Genomic DNA, 18,412 nt, shown 5'->3' with positions numbered 1-18,412 from the left:
TGTCCCGGCGGCCCAGTCCGACCCTGTACTTGACCTTTGGGTTATGGGGCGGAGTCTAGTAAAGGGAGGGGCATCTGTAAATATCTCAATTAAATAATCCCTAATCCTCTCCCAAATAGGACAAAAATCAAACAAAAGCCCTGACGGAGGCGGAGGGTCGCGTCCTTAATTACGGGTTTTCGCGCCGCGGAACAAAATGTGTTTGGAGAAGATAAATGAATATTTTTGCGGCGGATAATCCTAAATACGACCCTGATTGCCGCTAATACATTAATAAGCTGACAGTTTAGGGGAAACGTATTAACGCAGCTCGGCGTTGGTTGGTTGGCGAGAGGCGAATGTGAAACATCTTTCCAATTATTGCAGATAATAAGCGAATGTTTAAACACAGATATCCCTAATTATGGGCCGACGGGCGCTGATCCGATCCTCGCTATTCCAGCAGCGCCGCCGCTTCCAGCAAACACGTTCGTTAGGTGCTCGTTACCCTCGTCTCCTGGGATGGAACCCAACGGATAAAGCCCGGGACTCAGTGAGTTCTGCAATAGCGCGGCTCTACGGGGGTACATTCTGGGGGGGTTATTACTTGTATCAGTTCAATAACAGCCCCATACACCTCCATTTCTTGTCATGGCCTCCAACCCCACCTCCCCAGTGTTGGACTGGGGTGTCCATGGCCCAGTGGGGCTGCCCCCCAGGGACCCTCATACTCTTCAGTGGCTCCCAAACCCACTTAGTGGCCCCTTGCCCCAGTCATGATGGCGGAACCCACCATCTACATATCCACCCCCCACCACGCCTACTTCATACTCCCACCCATTCTAGCGGGAAATGTAGAATTAGTAATGGTAGAAGCAGTAAATATGAGGGAAAATGCTTCAAGGTTTGGGCTCCATACAGGTAAGAGCTAGGAGGCGAGGGAATGGTGCCAGACCCTAGGTGCAAATGGGTGGAGTTACCTGGAGAAAGAGGGAAGGGGGGCATTCATTGGCCACCAAGGGCAGCATCCTGCCCATTCAGTAGTCAGGTACCTAAGGAGCATTGAAGGTGTAGATGTAGGTAGGAGGCTACTATAGGTGGAGGACTTGCCTTGGGAGGCTTAGAGCCAGTGCTTAGCCGGTAAGTAGCCAATATATTTGGGAATAAACTTAGCCCTAGTAGGGGCTCCATACAGGTAAGAGCTAGGAGGCGAGGGAATGGTGCCAGACCCTAGGTGCAAATGGGTGGAGTTACCTGGAGAAAGATGGAAGGGGGGCATTCATTGGCCACACAAGGACAGCATCCTGCCCATTCAGTAGTCAGGTACCAAAGGAGCATTGAAGCTGTAGATGTAGGTAGGAGGCTACTATAGGTGGAGGACTTGCCTTGGGAGGCTCAGAGCCAGTGCTTAGCCAGTAAGTAGCCAGTATATTGATACCGGTTTGGTTGCCTGGTGTTACTTGCCCCTCTGACCACCTTGTGGTTGGGTGGTGGCCCAGGAAGGGTTGTGGTGGTTACTCTTGGCAAACATTCCTTCAAGGAGATTCCTATACCTTGGGGGTCTCCAGATGCCAGACTGTAAGTAGTTGATAATTAATTATAACTTTTCAGCCCCAAACTGAATACTTTTAAGTTCTGGAGCTCCTTGGGGAGAAGGACAAGGTTTAGCCAGTAAGTAGCCAATATATTTGGGAATAAAATAAGCCCTAGTAGGGGCTCCATACAGGTAAGAGCTAGGAGGCGAGGGAATGGCGCCAGACCCTAGGTGCAAATGGGTGGAGTTACCTGGAGAAAGAGGGAAGGGGGGCATTCATTGGCCACCAAGGGCAGCATCCTGCCCATTCAGTAGTCAGGTACCTAAGGAGCATTGAAGGTGTAGATGTAGGTAGGAGGCTACTATAGGTGGAGGACTTGCCTTGGGAGGCTCAGAGCCAGTGCTTAGCCAGTAAGTAGCCAGTATATTGATACCGGTTTGGTTGCCTGGTGTTACTTGCCCCTCTGACCACCTTGTGGTTGGGTGGTGGCCCAGGAAGGGTTGTGGTGGTTACTCTTGGCAAACATTCCTTCAAGGAGATTCCTATACCTTGGGGGTCTCCAGATGCCAGACTGTAAGTAGTTGATAATTAATTATAACTTTTCAGCCCCAAACTGAATACTTTTAAGTTCTGGAGCTCCTTGGGGAGAAGGACAAGGTTTAGCCAGTAAGTAGCCAATATATTTGGGAATAAAATAAGCCCTAGTAGGGGCTCCATACAGGTAAGAGCTAGGAGGCGAGGGAATGGCGCCAGACCCTAGGTGCAAATGGGTGGAGTTACCTGGAGAAAGAGGGAAGGGGGGCATTCATTGGCCACCAAGGGCAGCATCCTGCCCATTCAGTAGTCAGGTACCTAAGGAGCATTGAAGGTGTAGATGTAGGTAGGAGGCTACTATAGGTGGAGGACTTGCCTTGGGAGGCTCAGAGCCAGTGCTTAGCCAGTAAGTAGCCAGTATATTGATACCGGTTTGGTTGCCTGGTGTTACTTGCCCCTCTGACCACCTGGAGGTTGGGTGGTGGCCCCGGAAGGGTTGTGGTGGTTACTCTTGGCAAAAATTCCTTCAAGGAGATTCCTATTCCTTGGGGGTCTCCAGATGCCAGACTGTAAGTAGTTGATAGTTAATTAGAACTTTTCAGCCCCAAACTGAAGTTCTGGAGCTCCTTGGGGAGAAGGGCAAGCCATTCGGGCCATTTGGGCTATTTGGGCCAAGCTGTTCTGGGTTAATACAGTCGTTGGTTTCTTGTGACAAAGGGAAGAAGCTCCGAGTATAAAGTCGTTGTTAGTATTCCAGGCAAGGAGTCCGGACAAGAAGTTGCCCAAGTCTCTCACGCGTCCCCCCGCAATGTCAATCAGCCCAGAAATGCCGACTCAGCGCTTTCTCCTTTACACTCGGGGCTCGTGGACATCAATCCCCATTATTTCTCCGGAAAATGTGATGTGACACTTTCCTCGCACACAATTTACTATATTTTTGTGAAAATTCAGCTGTCGATGTCATCATGACTACAGGCTTTTATAGGGCCATAAAATTTCAGCGTCGCCATAAATCGCGGCTGCTGGAAATGGCGACATTTATGGGACGGGGAGCAAGGACATATTTTACATTTATACGAGGCGTCGGTGCCGCGGCGCTTATTTGGATAAAATGGGGGATACGTTGCAAAACATTTGTCATCATTCCCGGCTAATGCCGCCCAATAAATACCCCATTTGTATAGCGACAGATAAAGCCATAGATTTATATTGGGATGTGACATCATAAGTAAAAGGGGGAATAAAACCCGGAATCAGTTGGAAATCAGCGGAATATTCCGCACATCTGAATGGAAACAAGAGACTCGATGGTCTCCTCACAGCTTCTCCCCCCAACATCTGGAACCCAATATGTCTACACTCTATACACTTCCCATTCACTCACAGCCCTGTAAGCCCCACCCCCCCGGCCTCTGCACCCAATGTCTCAGCCGTGAACCCCACTAACCCCTCAGGCCATTCATATAGATCTGCAACCCTGGCAAATCCTTCAACCCTTCAAGGGAAACCGATAAACCTCTTGAACTTATTTACTGAGCATCTAAGCCTTCTAACCCCCAAATGCCTCAACCTATTGCCTCATCTTCCCCACCCTGTAACCCCAAACCTCTGAACCCCATTTACCCACTTTCCCAACCCTGATATTCCATAGCCCTCAGCCCTGTAACCCCAAACCTCTCAACCCCATTTACCCCCTTTCCCAACCCTGATATTCCATAGCCCCCAGCCCTGTAACCCCAAACCTCTCAACCCCATTTACTCACTTTCCCAACCCTGATATTCCATAGCCCTCAGCCCTGTAACCCCAAACCTCTCAACCCCATTTACCCCCTTTCCCAACCCTGAAATTCCATAGCCCTCAGCCCTGTAACCCCAAACCTCTCAACCCCATTTACCCCCTTTCCCAACCCTGATATTCCATAGCCCCCAGCCCTGTAACCCCAAACCTCTCAACCCCATTTACTCACTTTCCCAACCCTGATATTCCATAGCCCTCAGCCCTGTAACCCCAAACCTCTCAACCCCATTTACCCCCTTTCCCAACCCTGGAATTCCATAGCCCTCAGTCCTGTAGCCCCAAACCTCTCAACCCCATTTACCCCCTTTCCCAACCCTGATATTCCATAGCCCCCAGCCCTGTAACCCCAAACCTTTCAACCCCATTTACCCCCTTTCCCAACCCTGGAATTCCATAGCCCCCAGCCCTGTAGCCCCAAACCTCTCAACCCCATTTACCCACTTTCCCAACCCTGATATTCCATAGCCCTCAGCCCTGTAACCCCAAACCTCTCAACCCCATTTACCCCCTTTCCCAACCCTGATATTCCATAGCCCTCAGCCCTGTAACCCCAAACCTCTCAACCCCATTTACTCACTTTCCCAACCCTAGAATTTCATAGCCCTCAGCCCTGTAACCCCAAACCTCTCAACCCCATTTACTCACTTTCCCAACCCTAGAATTCCATAGCCTTCAGCCCTGTAACCCCAAACCTCTCAACCCCATTTACCTACTTTCCCAACCCTGGAATTCCATAGCCCCCAGCCCTGTAGCCCCAAACCTCTCAACCCCATTTACCTACTTTCCCAACCCTGGAATTCCATAGCCTTCAGCCCTGTAACCCCAAACCTCTCAACCCCATTTACCCACTTTCCCAACCCTGATATTCCATAGCCCTCAGCCCTGTAACCCCAAACCTCTCAACCCCATTTACCCACTTTCCCAACCCTGGAATTTCATAGCCCTCAGCCCTGTAACCCCAAACCTCTCAACCCCATTTACCCACTTTCCCAACCCTGGAATTCCATAGCCCTCAGTCCTGTAACCCCAAACCTCTCAACCCCATTTACCCACTTTCCCAACCCTGGAATTCCATAGCCTTCAGCCCTGTAACCCCAAACCTCTCAACCCCATTTACCCACTTTCCCAACCCTGATATTCCATAGCCTTCAGCCCTGTAACCCCAAACCTCTCAACCCCATTTACTCACTTTCCCAACCCTGATATTCCATAGCCCCCAGTCCTGTAACCCCAAACCTCTCAACCCCATTTACTCACTTTCCCAACCCTGATATTCCATAGCCCTCAGCCCTGTAACCCCAAACCTCTCAACCCCATTTACCCACTTTCCCAACCCTGATATTCCATAGCCTTCAGCCCTGTAACCCCAAACCTCTCAACCCCATTTACTCACTTTCCCAACCCTGATATTCCATAGCCCCCAGTCCTGTAACCCCAAACCTCTCAACCCCATTTACTCACTTTCCCAACCCTGATATTCCATAGCCCTCAGCCCTGTAACCCCAAACCTAAAACCTATTCCCTCATCTTCCCAACCTTCTCCAAACCTCTCAACCCTGTAGCTCCTTGTTCCAATTCACAGATCTTCCCAGCACTATAATCCCAACCCCCCCAGACCCAATCAATCAGTGTTGCAGTACTGTAGCTCCAAAGAACTGGATCCCATTCATATTAACATCTAAAACTTCTCATCCCCTCACAAATATCTCCTTAAAGGTTCTCAGACCTATAGACATCTGGGGTTACAAATACCCATTCCCAGTGCATTCCTTCCCATCCTTAACTGCCCCCTCACAACCACCCATCTCATTACTCTCAGCACTTTAGTTCTGCCCTCAGAATGTATCGTCTGTAATGTTACGACTCTATTGCCCCAATGTCCCAGCCCCAATGTCTCAGTCGTCTCCTTATTGCCTCCTACAGTTTTCCCATAGGGCTTAGCTTCCTGATCCCTTCATTAAAATCCACCCTTGAAAGGAAGGATAACACTGAGAAACACAACCCTAAATGGTTAATTTCAAACAAATGCCCTAGGCCCAATGAAATGCCCTGGAAGTTCATCCACAGCCAATCAGTCAGCTCCGCTGGGTCAGAACCTTTGTATATGAGGAAACAAAGTCCAACCTTGACTGTTAAAGTGTTTTGTGCCAATTTGTTGTACCATTGGGCGGCCGGGGAAACATCAAACCCCAGTTAATCCCTGCGAGCGCCTTCATTAATATCATAATGCGCAGCGAGGGGGAGTCAAACGGGGCCTCATACGCGGGGCGCTAACGTGTCTGTTCATTTGGCATAACGAAGCTCTTGTGCAAACGACTTTATCTCGTTATTATGTTTGGAACGCGAGGGAGATCCGGAGCTGGCGGAACGGCTGTCAGAGCGCGGTGCCGGCCCAATAACGTGTAATTCCGCGTGGCCGCGACCCCTGTCAGGAGTTAATACCCCATGAAGAGTCGAGCACAAAACGCGCTTATTAATGAATTGCTGGAATAATGTGACATTGTTTTCCTCTTGTTCTGAAGATATAACTTAATAGTCTCGTTAGCAGAGCCGGGACCGTTTCACTCGCCAATTAGAGCTGTCCGTATTCTCCTCGCTGGCAGTCGCTTTAACTCATAAACGCCCTAACTGCCGCCCGTCATGGAAAGGGCTTTATCTCCAACACACGAAGGGGGGGCTCGGCTGCTGCTAAGTACCCCCAAGGCCTGGCCATAGAACTGGGGGCTCATTCCTAAACCCCTGGTATGTTGTCATTCGTCATGAGTGAATTTTTTCAGCAGTTTTCTAGGAACTGCCCAAAAACCCCCTTGCAAAAAGTCATGGTTTCGGCAAAAAAAGTTGGTCATGTCAAATAGGTTGTGAGAGCGTCAAAAAAGTCACACGAGAGCAAAATTCTTGAGGTTTATCAAATTTTTCAGCAGTTTTCCGAAGTTTCCGGCAAAGTGGAAAAGCCGCAGTCATGTCAAAAAAGTCACAGTCACATTGAAAAGGGTAACAGTTGCGTCAAAAAAAGTCGCGGTTTCGGCAAAAAAGTTGCGCATGTCAACAAAGTTATGTGAATTTTAAAAACTGCAATGGGACAGATTCGTGATGAGTAAATCTGTCCTGTTTGGCCAAAAAAATTTGCAAAAATTTTCACAAAATGCGACGTCAACTTTTTTGACACAACCGAGACTTATTTGATGCGACCGTGACTTTTTGTGACGTGACCGTGACTTTTTTTTTTACACAACCGTTGACTTATTCAACGCCACGGTTAGCCAATGGCACAATGTGGGATTTCGCAGAAAATCCGTGTCTGCCGCAAGGGGAATTGGCACCTTATGTGAAGGTTAGCTGGGCACAGGTGGGCAAGTAATTGATGATGAAGATGTTGATGATGCTGGTTCCTTCAGCTTTAACCTTTGGAGAACTCCCATGGTTCAGAGGATCCTATGGTTCCAACCAATCAGTGGCTGAATTCTAGAAACCTAAACCACGCCCACCTGGTACAGTAGATAATGGCTTTGCTCGGAGTTGACCTGTATATTGGGGACCCCACTAGATTTCGCCAGGCATGGATTCGCGGCGAATTTCGTGGAAAAATTCGCCGCACGTCTAGAAATTGTCGCGTACGACAAAATAATAGTCGCGGGTGACAAAAGAATAGCCGCGCGACAAAATAATAGCCGCGGGCAACAAAAGAATAGCCATGCGACAAAAGAATAGCGTGCGACAAAGTAATAGCCGCGGGCGACAAAAGAATAGCCGTGCGACAAAAGAATAGCCATGTGACAACATAATAGCAATGACAAAATAAAAGCCGCGTGACAAAATAATAGCCGCGGGCAACAAAAGAATAGCCGTGCGACAAAAGAATAGCCGTGTGACAAAATAATAGCCGCGCGACAAAATAATAGCCGCAGGCGACAAAATAATAGCCATGCGACAAAATAATCGCCGCGGGTGACAAAATAATAGCCGCGGGCGACAAAATAATAGCCATGGGCGACAAAATAATAGCCGCGGTTGACAAAATAATAGTCGCGGGCAGCAAAATAATAGCCGCGGGCAGCAAAATAATAGCCGCGGGCGACAAAAGAATAGCCGCGTGACAAAATAATAGCCGCGGGCGGCAATTTTTTTTACCGTGCGACATTTTCGCTGTTTCGCGGATCTTTTTAAAGCTTTGTGAATTTTTCGGCGAAGCAAAACGGAACAGATTCTCTCATCACTAGACCCCACATACTCTAGAGCCCCCCCCCGTCTAACGATAGAAAGCAGGTTAGTTTGCTATGACCTCCACCATAAGCCAGAGAAAGCGCTAAGGGAGGAGCTTATAATGTCCCTGTAATGGCCATTGGGGGTATCGAACCCTACGTACAGTGGGGACAGTCTGTTAAAGCCCCCAGAGTAGCGTTTGTGTGAATGAGCGGCGTTTGTGCTTACGAGGAAACTGAAATCAATGGCGTTCATTATGCGCCGCCCCCCCCCGCGTCTCGCCAAATATTTAATGAATGTTCCTCCGTAAGATTTAGCCGCTTTAGCAGTTTGCTTTGTACCTTCCGCGGAACAACAGACATCGATATCGGGAGATTTGTGACCTCTCGTTATTCCGCAAATCTGCAACATCGGAAATTTCCCTCTTCATAAAAATTCGAGATCATCTTTTTTTTTTTTTTGCGCCAAAGAAATATTAGAAAAAGGTTGAAAAGGACGAAGGAACGCGGATAATTCCGCCCGCGGCGCTGGAACAATTACATTTATGTAGACCAAGTGTTCCAATCAATGTTCCTTGTACAGCCGGCCCTTAATCAATGGAATCAGTCAATTTACCGCGGTCACATCCTTCTTCTTAATTAAGACAGTGATATCGGGGGGGGGGAGCTGGGGGGGGTAAATAAGTACAGAGGTTGGCAAATGTCACCGACTCCGCGGCCGCTTCTCCGCTCAGCGCCAACCTGAGAGGGAATCCGACACTTCCGCGTAATAACGACGGTTCAGGAGAGTTCGGCGGCGCGGCGAAGGGGTGGCCTTGGCCTTCATTAAGGGAAGAGATGTGACAGCGAGAGCGCTAATGAGCCCCCGGTGCCTCCGACGCACTTATCTCTCACACTCATCATCGGCGCCATGAAGGTTACGCCACCCAAAGTGCTTCTAATTAGAGCCATTTGGACAGTTAGCCTTTCTACCCGCGATCAATTCCAATATTGTGTCACATTGTTGTCATAACCAAAATGGCAACATGATGGAACATTCCGGCCCTCCTCCAGCCAAATAACGTAGGGTTAACGAATAGAAGGGCTCTCGATTGTAAGCTCTTGGGACCATGCAGGACTAAAATAAGAATAATCACTGTTCCAATGCGCCAAATACCGCACAGTAGGGTTAATGAATAGAAGGGCTCTCGATTGTAAGCTCTTGGGACCAAGCAGGATGATAATAAGAATAATCACTGTTCCAATGCGCCAAATACTGCCTAGTAGGGTTAATGAATAGAAGGGCTCTCGATTGTAAGCTCTTGGGACCGTGCAGGATGATAATAAGAATAATCACTGTTCCAATGCGCCAAATTCTGCCTAGTAGGGTTAACGAATAGAAGGGCTCTCGATTGTAAGCTCCTGGGACCGCGCAGGACTAAAATAAGAATAATCACTGTTCCAATGCGCCAAATACTTCCTAGTAGGGTTAATGAATAGAAGGGCTCTCGATTGTAAGCTCTTGGGACCGCGCAGGATGATAATAAGAATAATCACTGTTCCAATGCGCCAAATACTGCCTAGTAGGGTTAACGAATAGAAGGGCTCTCGATTGTAAGCTCTTGGGACCGTGCAGGATGATAATAAGAATAATCACTGTTCCAATGCGCCAAATACTGCCTAGTAGGGTTAATGAATAGAAGGGCTCTCGATTGTAAGCTCTTGGGACCGTGCAGGATGATAATAAGAATAATCACTGTTCCAATGCGCCAAATTCTGCCTAGTAGGGTTAACGAATAGAAGGGCTCTCGATTGTAAGCTCTTGGGACCGAGCAGGACTAAAATAAGAATAATCACTGTTCCAATGCGCCAAATACTTCCTAGTAGGGTTAATGAATAGAAGGGCTCTCGATTGTAAGCTCTTGGGACCGTGCAGGATGATAATAAGAATAATCACTGTTCCAATGCGCCAAATACCGCCTAGTAGGGTTAATGAATAGAAGGGCTCTCGATTGTAAGCTCTTGGGACCGCGCAGGATGATAATAAGAATAATCACTGTTCCAATGCGCCAAATACTTCCTAGTAGGGTTAATGAATAGAAGGGCTCTCGATTGTAAGCTCTTGGGACCATGCAGGACTAAAATAAGAATAATCACTGTTCCAATGCGCCAAATACCGCACAGTAGGGTTAATGAATAGAAGGGCTCTCGATTGTAAGCTCTTGGGACCGTGCAGGATGATAATAAGAATAATCACTGTTCCAATGCGCCAAATACTGCCTAGTAGGGTTAATGAATAGAAGGGCTCTCGATTGTAAGCTCTTGGGACCGTGCAGGATGATAATAAGAATAATCACTGTTCCAATGCGCCAAATACTGCCTAGTAGGGTTAATGAATAGAAGGGCTCTCGATTGTAAGCTCTTGGGACCGTGCAGGATGATAATAAGAATAATCACTGTTCCAATGCGCCAAATACTGCCTAGTAGGGTTAATGAATAGAAGGGCTCTCGATTGTAAGCTCTTGGGACCGTGCAGGATGATAATAAGAATAATCACTGTTCCAATGCGCCAAATTCTGCCTAGTAGGGTTAACGAATAGAAGGGCTCTCGATTGTAAGCTCTTGGGACCGAGCAGGACTAAAATAAGAATAATCACTGTTCCAATGCGCCAAATACTTCCTAGTAGGGTTAATGAATAGAAGGGCTCTCGATTGTAAGCTCTTGGGACCGTGCAGGATGATAATAAGAATAATCACTGTTCCAATGCGCCAAATACTGCCTAGTAGGGTTAACGAATAGAAGGGCTCTCGATTGTAAGCTCTTGGGACCATGCAGGACTAAAATAAGAATAATCACTGTTCCAATGCGCCAAATACCGCACAGTAGGGTTAATGAATAGAATGGCTCTCGATTGTAAGCTCTTGGGACCGTGCAGGATGATAATAAGAATAATCACTGTTCCAATGCGCCAAATACTGCCTAGTAGGGTTAATGAATAGAAGGGCTCTCGATTGTAAGCTCTTGGGACCGTGCAGGATGATAATAAGAATAATCACTGTTCCAATGCGCCAAATACTGCCTAGTAGGGTTAATGAATAGAAGGGCTCTCGATTGTAAGCTCTTGGGACCGTGCAGGATGATAATAAGAATAATCACTGTTCCAATGCGCCAAATACTGCCTAGTAGGGTTAATGAATAGAAGGGCTCTCGATTGTAAGCTCTTGGGACCATGCAGGACTAAAATAAGAATAATCACTGTTCCAATGCGCCAAATACCGCACAGTAGGGTTAACGAATAGAAGGGCTCTTGAGTGTAAGCTCCTGGGACCGTGCAGGATGAAAATAAGAATCATTTCTTAGTTTCACATTAACAGAAAGGGACATAAATGGAGGGTCAGACTGGGGCAATGGGGGAAAGAAAAGCCAGTGGGCCCCATCCCTCTGGGGTCCCACCAACCAGCCCTGACCCCCACTGATGCTTCCCCGCTTATCTCCCTCCTCCAAGAGTGGCTAAGGTAAGTATAGTGTACATAGGGGCGGGGGTTAGTGTGGCCCCTAGTCCAGCGCTGGATAAATGAACTGAAATATCAGTATAAATGATAGGGGTGGATGATAATTTGGGGAATTTGGGAAGAACTCCTCACATCTTACCTCTTATCTATCTGCCCCTTCTACTGATTCCCCCATGGGGGTAGAACCTACTGATCCCCTTTTCTGCTCATTAACCACCAAGAGGATCCAGAGCCCCCACTAAGGCATCTACTCTAGGGATGATCCAACACTTACCCAAGAGAAACCTTATTACAAGGAAAATGGGCCACTCAACCAATAATAACCAACTCCAAGGGCCACCAAACACAATCAATAACCCACTGTGACTTTAATACTGTAGGGACCACAATAAGCTGTACCCCCATACTGTACTGTCTAAGGGAAACACTATGGCACCCCCTACCCATATGTATAAATACAAATATACAGAGAAGGAATGTTCTGGGCACACAATAAGCTGTACCCCCATACTGTACTGTCTAAGGGAAACACTATGGCACCCCCTACCCATATGTATAAATACAAATATACAGAGAGGGAATGTTCTGGGCACACAATAAGCTGTACCCCCATACTGTACTGTCTAAGGGAAACACTATGGCACCCCCTACCCATATGTATAAATACAAATATACAGAGAAGGAATGTTCTGGGCACACAATAAGCTGTACCCCCATACTGTACTGTCTAAGGGAAACACTATGGCACCCCCTACCCATATGTATAAATACAAATATACAGAGAGGGAATGTTCTGGGCACACAATAAGCTGTACCCCCATACTGTACTGTCTAAGGGAAACACTATGGCACCCCCTACCCATATGTATAAATACAAATATACAGAGAAGGAATGTTCTGGGCACACAATAAGCTGTACCCCCATACTGTACTGTCTAAGGGAAACACTATGGCACCTCCTACCCATATGTATAAATACAAATATACAGAGAGGGAATGTTCTGGGCACACAATAAGCTGTACCCCCATACTGTACTGTCTAAGGGAAACACTATGGCACCCCCTACCCATATGTATAAATACAAATATACAGAGAGGGAATGTTCTGGGCACACAATAAGCTGTACCCCCATACTGTACTGTCTAAGGGAAACACTATGGCACCCCCTACCCATATGTATAAATACAAATATACAGAGAGGGAATGTTCTGGGCACACAATAAGCTGTACCCCCATACTGTACTGTCTAAGGGAAACACTATGGCACCCCCTACCCATATGTATAAATACAAATATACAGAGAGGGAATGTTCTGGGCACACAATAAGCTGTACCCCCATACTGTACTGTCTAAGGGAAACACTATGGCACCCCCTACCCATATGTATAAATACAAATATACAGAGAAGGAATGTTCTGGGCACACAATAAGCTGTACCCCCATACTGTACTGTCTAAGGGAAACACTATGGCACCTCCTACCCATATGTATAAATACAAATATACAGAGAGGGAATGTTCTGGGCACACAATAAGCTGTACCCCCATACTGTACTGTCTAAGGGAAACACTATGGCACCCCCTACCCATATGTATAAATACAAATATACAGAGAGGGAATGTTCTGGGCACACAATAAGCTGTACCCCCATACTGTACTGTCTAAGGGAAACACTATGGCACCTCCTACCCATATGTATAAATACAAATATACAGAGAGGGAATGTTCTGGGCACACAATAAGCTGTACCCCCATACTGTACTGTCTAAGGGAAACACTATGGCACCTCCTACCCATATGTATAAATACAAATATACAGAGAAGGAATGCTCTGGGCACACAATAAGCTGTACCCGCATACTGTACTGTCTAAGGGAAACACTATGGCACCCCCTACCCATATGTATAAATACAAATATACAGAGAGGGAATGTTCTGGGCACACAATAAGCTGTACCCCCATACTGTACTGTCTAAGGGAAACACTATGGCACCCCCTACCCATATGTATAAATACAAATATACAGAGAAGGAATGTTCTGGGCACACAATAAGCTGTACCCCCATACTGTACTGTCTAAGGGAAACACTATGGCACCTCCATTCCCCCAGTCAAACCCCATTTATTCTCATTAGGGAACCCTTTGGTCATTTAATGTGAGAATATTTTATTGCGCCCCCTGAGACCTTTCCCACCATGTGAAATGCGTCGAGACATTTGCACATTTGCGCGGTTGGGCTGCGCGAGGGGGAACCAGTTATTCTCCGCGGTTCCCAATTGCCGGCTCTAATGCGGCTCATAAGCAATTAGAGTGTTTGTCTTTCAATGGCCGTTTATTAGCGGAATGGGTTTGGATCAGAGGGGGTTACAGAAGGCGGCACAGAGAAGCGACACTTTCCCTTCACTTACAGAGCAATTACCTCCCTGTCGGCCCCGGGGCGGGGGGGGGGGGGGGGGGGGGGGGCATTTCTGACAGGCTGCCTAACAACTTCTAATTTAATTTCTAAGAAAAGAACATTTTAAGGAATATTTTCGCTCTTTCAAAGGAAAGTCGAGCGTTTTTGACAAATTCTACTTATTTCCGTGTTTTGAAACCCACTAATTGCCGAGGGGGGCTTTTGAAGAAACGGCGTCTAATTTCCGTGGGTGAGATCTCGCCTGGCAGCCGGGGCCTTATTATGTATCAGCTCAATCAGACGGGGGGCCCCGCGCCCCCCCGTGTGTCCCCGCGCCCCCCCCCGCGCACGTTTATTGGTTTCATCCGAAAGCGACAAATAGCTGGTGTAGTGAGCGGAGCAACGGCGCCCCCTATAGGGAAACCATTGGCTGCAAGGCAGATAGGCGGGGGCACCTTGCACCCGGGGGCAGGGACTGTGGGGTTGTTTATAAGACACTGCCCCTAGCGATGAGCAAATTTTTTCGGCAGGCGTGGAATCGCATCGAATTTCCGCATTGGCGAATTGTTTTGCGAAACTTCCATGAAAATTGGAATGGAAAAATTCGCCGCATGGAAATTTGTTTTTTGCCGCACATCAAATTGGCAGCAGCCGCGTAAAAAAATGGCGTGGTTGCGTCAAAAAAGCGCAGGCAACAAAAACTAGACGCCGGCAAGGAAAAAATAGACGCAGGTGACAAAAAAGATGCGAGCGACAAAAAAAAAAAAAAAAAAAATTGCGACAAACGCGTTTCACAAATTTTTCGCAAATTTTCCTGCAAATTTTATGGCGAAGCGAAACGGGACAGATTTGCTCATCACTAATTGCCCCATATTGGGGCAGAAAGGGAGCTACCGGGGTTCTTGGTTGAGTGAATTTTTTGCCAGGCATGGAATCGCAGCAAATTTCCGCATTGGCGAATTGTTTGGCGAAACTTCCATGAAAATTGGAATGGAGAAATTCGTTGCATGGAATTTTTGGGGGGGGCACGTCAAATTGGCAGCAGCCGTGTCAAAAAATGGCGTGGCCATGTCAAAAAAGCACAGGCAACAAAAAATAGACGCTGGCGAGGAAAAAATAGACGCGGGTGACAAAAAAGATGCGATCGACAAAAATAAATTTGCGACAAATGCGTTTCACAAATTTTTCGCACATTTTTCTGCCGTTTCGCAAATTTTCCTGCCGTTTCGCAAATTTTATGGCGAAGCAAAACGGGACAGATTTGCTCATCACTAATTGCCCCATATTGGGACAGAAAGGGAGCTACCGGGGTTCTTGGTTGAGTGAATTTTTTCGCCAGGTATGGAATCGCAGTGAATTTCCGCATTGGCGAATTGTTTCGCGAAACTTCCATGAAAATTGGAATGGAAAAATTTGTTGCATGGAAATTTTTTTTGTCGCACATCAAATTGGCAGCAGCCGCATCACAAAATGACGTGGATGCGTCAAAAAAGTGCGGCGACAAAAAATAGACGCCGGCGAGGAAAAACTAGACGCGGGTGACAAAAAAGATGTGAGCGACAAAAAAAAAAATTTCGACAAATGCGTTTCGCAAATTTTCCTGCCGTTTCGCAAATTTTATGAGGAAACGGGACAGATTCGCTCATCACTAATTGCCCCATATTGGGGCAGAAAGGGAGCTACAGGGGTTCTTGGTTGAGTGAATTTTAACGCCAGGCATGGATTCCTTGGAAATTTCCACATTTCCCCATTGGCCGTTGGACCTTATGGACTGTGACCCTGGCACCCCCAACTGAAAAATACTGGGGGGCTCGAGAGAAAACGTAGATTGGGGATCATTTTGTAGAACCCACTGTACAAGTTATTTATGTTCTGACATCGACATCAGTTCAGTTGGATTGATGCTTTATACATACAGTAGAGGCCCTACCTGACGGGAAACTGCCAGAAGGAAGTTCTACTGATAAGGGCCAAGGTCTCCTTGTTGTTGTGATGGTGCCCATCAGGCTTAACGTCGCTAAATACCCCCCCCCCCGCACATACAGAAGTTAAATTGACCCCTGACAGCTCCATAGCGATCCATAGGTGAGCCGGCTAAATAGGAAGGAGCCATCAATCAAGCCAAGTGCACTCATAGGTCACCCAAACTGTCAATTTCCATCAGCCCCGTAATTAAATACATCACCGATATGGATTTTGTGTACAGATGTCACATGTTGCACCTTCCGGGGGCTCATTACCCTTTCATGTCTTCGGCCGACGCTCCACGGGCACAATGACCCCGGTGATCTTCTCAAATCCACCGAGAAAGGCGATCAGTAGGTGGCAAGGGGCGGGCACTTTATTTACTGGGCAATTTCCAGCCAGGGCCACTTCTGGCCAAATGGGTGCCCTAAGCAGAAATTAACTTTTGTGCTCCCTCCCCCAAAGTGCCCCCAATAGAAAGTGCCCCCATACACAGTGCCCCAGTTGCCCCATAAACAGTGCTCCCAATTGCCCCATAGACAGTACCCCCATAGACAGTAGCCCCCACACACAGTGCCCCCAATAAAAAGTGCCCCCATACACAGTGCCCCAATTGCCCCCATAAACAGTGCCCGCAATTGCCCCATAGACAGTACCCCCCATAGACAGTAGCCCCCACACACAGTGCCCCCAATGGAAAGTGCCCCCATACACAGTGCCCCAATTGCCCCCATAAACAGTGCCCCCAATAGAAAGTGCCCCTATACACAGTGCCCCAATTGCCCCCATAAACAGTGCCCCAAGTGCCCCCAATAGAAAGTGCCCCCATACACAGTGCCCCAATTGCCCCCATAAACAGTGCCCCCAATAGAAAGTGCCCTATACACAGTGCCCCAATTGCCCCCATAAACAGTGCCCCCAATAGAAAGGGCCCCTATACACAGTGCCCCAATTGCCCCCATAAACAGTGCCCCAAGTGCCCCCAATAGAAAGTGCCCCCATACACAGTGCCCCAATTGCCCCCATAAACAGTGCCCCCAATTGCCTCATACACAGTACCCCCCATAAAAAGTAGCCCCCACACACAGTGCCCCCAATTTCCCCCATAGAAAGTACCCCCAACAGACCAAGTCATCGGTGGCGGCTCCTTCTCTCTTATGCCGCGGAAACAGGCACTTCCATAAGGTTGCGCCTTGTCACTGATGTGTGACGTCATACGCACGGGCGCAGCCTTATAAAAGGGCCCGTCGCTGCCGCATAAGAGAGAAGGAGCCGCCACCGATGACTTGGTCTGTTTGTGCGCAGACTGCGTACTCTGCGTAGGGAGCGGCGGAACTGTTTCCAGTTGATGAACAGAACCATTAATATTATTAATTTAGGGAGAAGGGCGGGTACCATTAGGGGACGCCCAATCCCCATCGGCGCTAGTGATGAGCACCTTTTGTGCCGTGGATTCGTGTATAATTTCCACGTTTCGCCATTGGCGGATTTTTTGTGTGAAACGGGCGTCAAAAAAATGCCATGTTGCAATTTTTTTTTTGCCACACATCATTTTTAGCGTTTTGTGAATTTTCTGCCATTTTGTGAATCTTTTCAAAGACTCGACTCATGAGCCAGAAGCGCAGGATTGAGGCCCAATAGGGAGCGAAACTGGCGCAGTTTTATCTGCCGGGTTCAGGGTCGGACTGGGCTGCCGGGAAAATACCCGGTGGGCTCCAGCGGCCCAGACCCGACCCTATTGCCGCTTCATCTGGCCTCCAATGTCCTCCCCGACGCATTTCACATACACGCGTTCAGGGCAGGATGTTGGACAGGGGTCCCTGCGGGGGGAAGGGGGGGTTATAGGGGTAGGGGACACCGGTAGGGGCAGTAGGGGTCCCTGGAGGGGATGCAAACAGTGGAAGCCCCTTGGGGTAGCCCCGGTGGGACCTGCACCCCCCAGTCCGACCCTGGCCGGGTTGATGGGAAAATCTCTGCGAGCAAATTACCAGCGTTGTCCCTTAATTATACGACTTAATTACCGGCAGTGGCGGCGGCGGCGGCGGCGCTCTAACAATATACAATAACAATAACACACTTTATTGTGTCGCCGCTTTCCCCAATATCCCTCCCCATTGGCGAATCTGCACGCATATAATTCATATAATTACCCTCCGACGCCATTGGAAATCATTGGGTTTCTCTACGTGCTCCGAATGGGAATGATCCGCCGCCCAGCGCCGCGCGCTCCGGCTCCGTCTGACAGGAGACGCCGAAAACTCCTTCTGACAAAATTATGAGAATTTAATCAGCGCGGGGGGGGGGCCGAGCGAGGACATTGCAATAAAGTCGCCGGGATATTAACCCCGCGTTGCTGACGCCGCATTTTCTCTGCATTCCCCCATCATAACTCACCGGCTATTTCCAGTGAAATATGGCTCCGCGGACGCGGACGACTCAAACGTTAAAGAACAAACCGCCAACTGCCGAATTAATAACCGTTTGTTTCATTATTAACCCTCATTTAGCTAA

The sequence above is a fragment of the Xenopus tropicalis genome, chromosome 3 (genome assembly GCF_000004195.4).
Source record: "Xenopus tropicalis strain Nigerian chromosome 3, UCB_Xtro_10.0, whole genome shotgun sequence".
In the NCBI taxonomy this organism is placed as follows: domain Eukaryota; kingdom Metazoa; phylum Chordata; class Amphibia; order Anura; family Pipidae; genus Xenopus; species Xenopus tropicalis.
Note: the sequence above shows the minus strand (reverse complement) of the source record.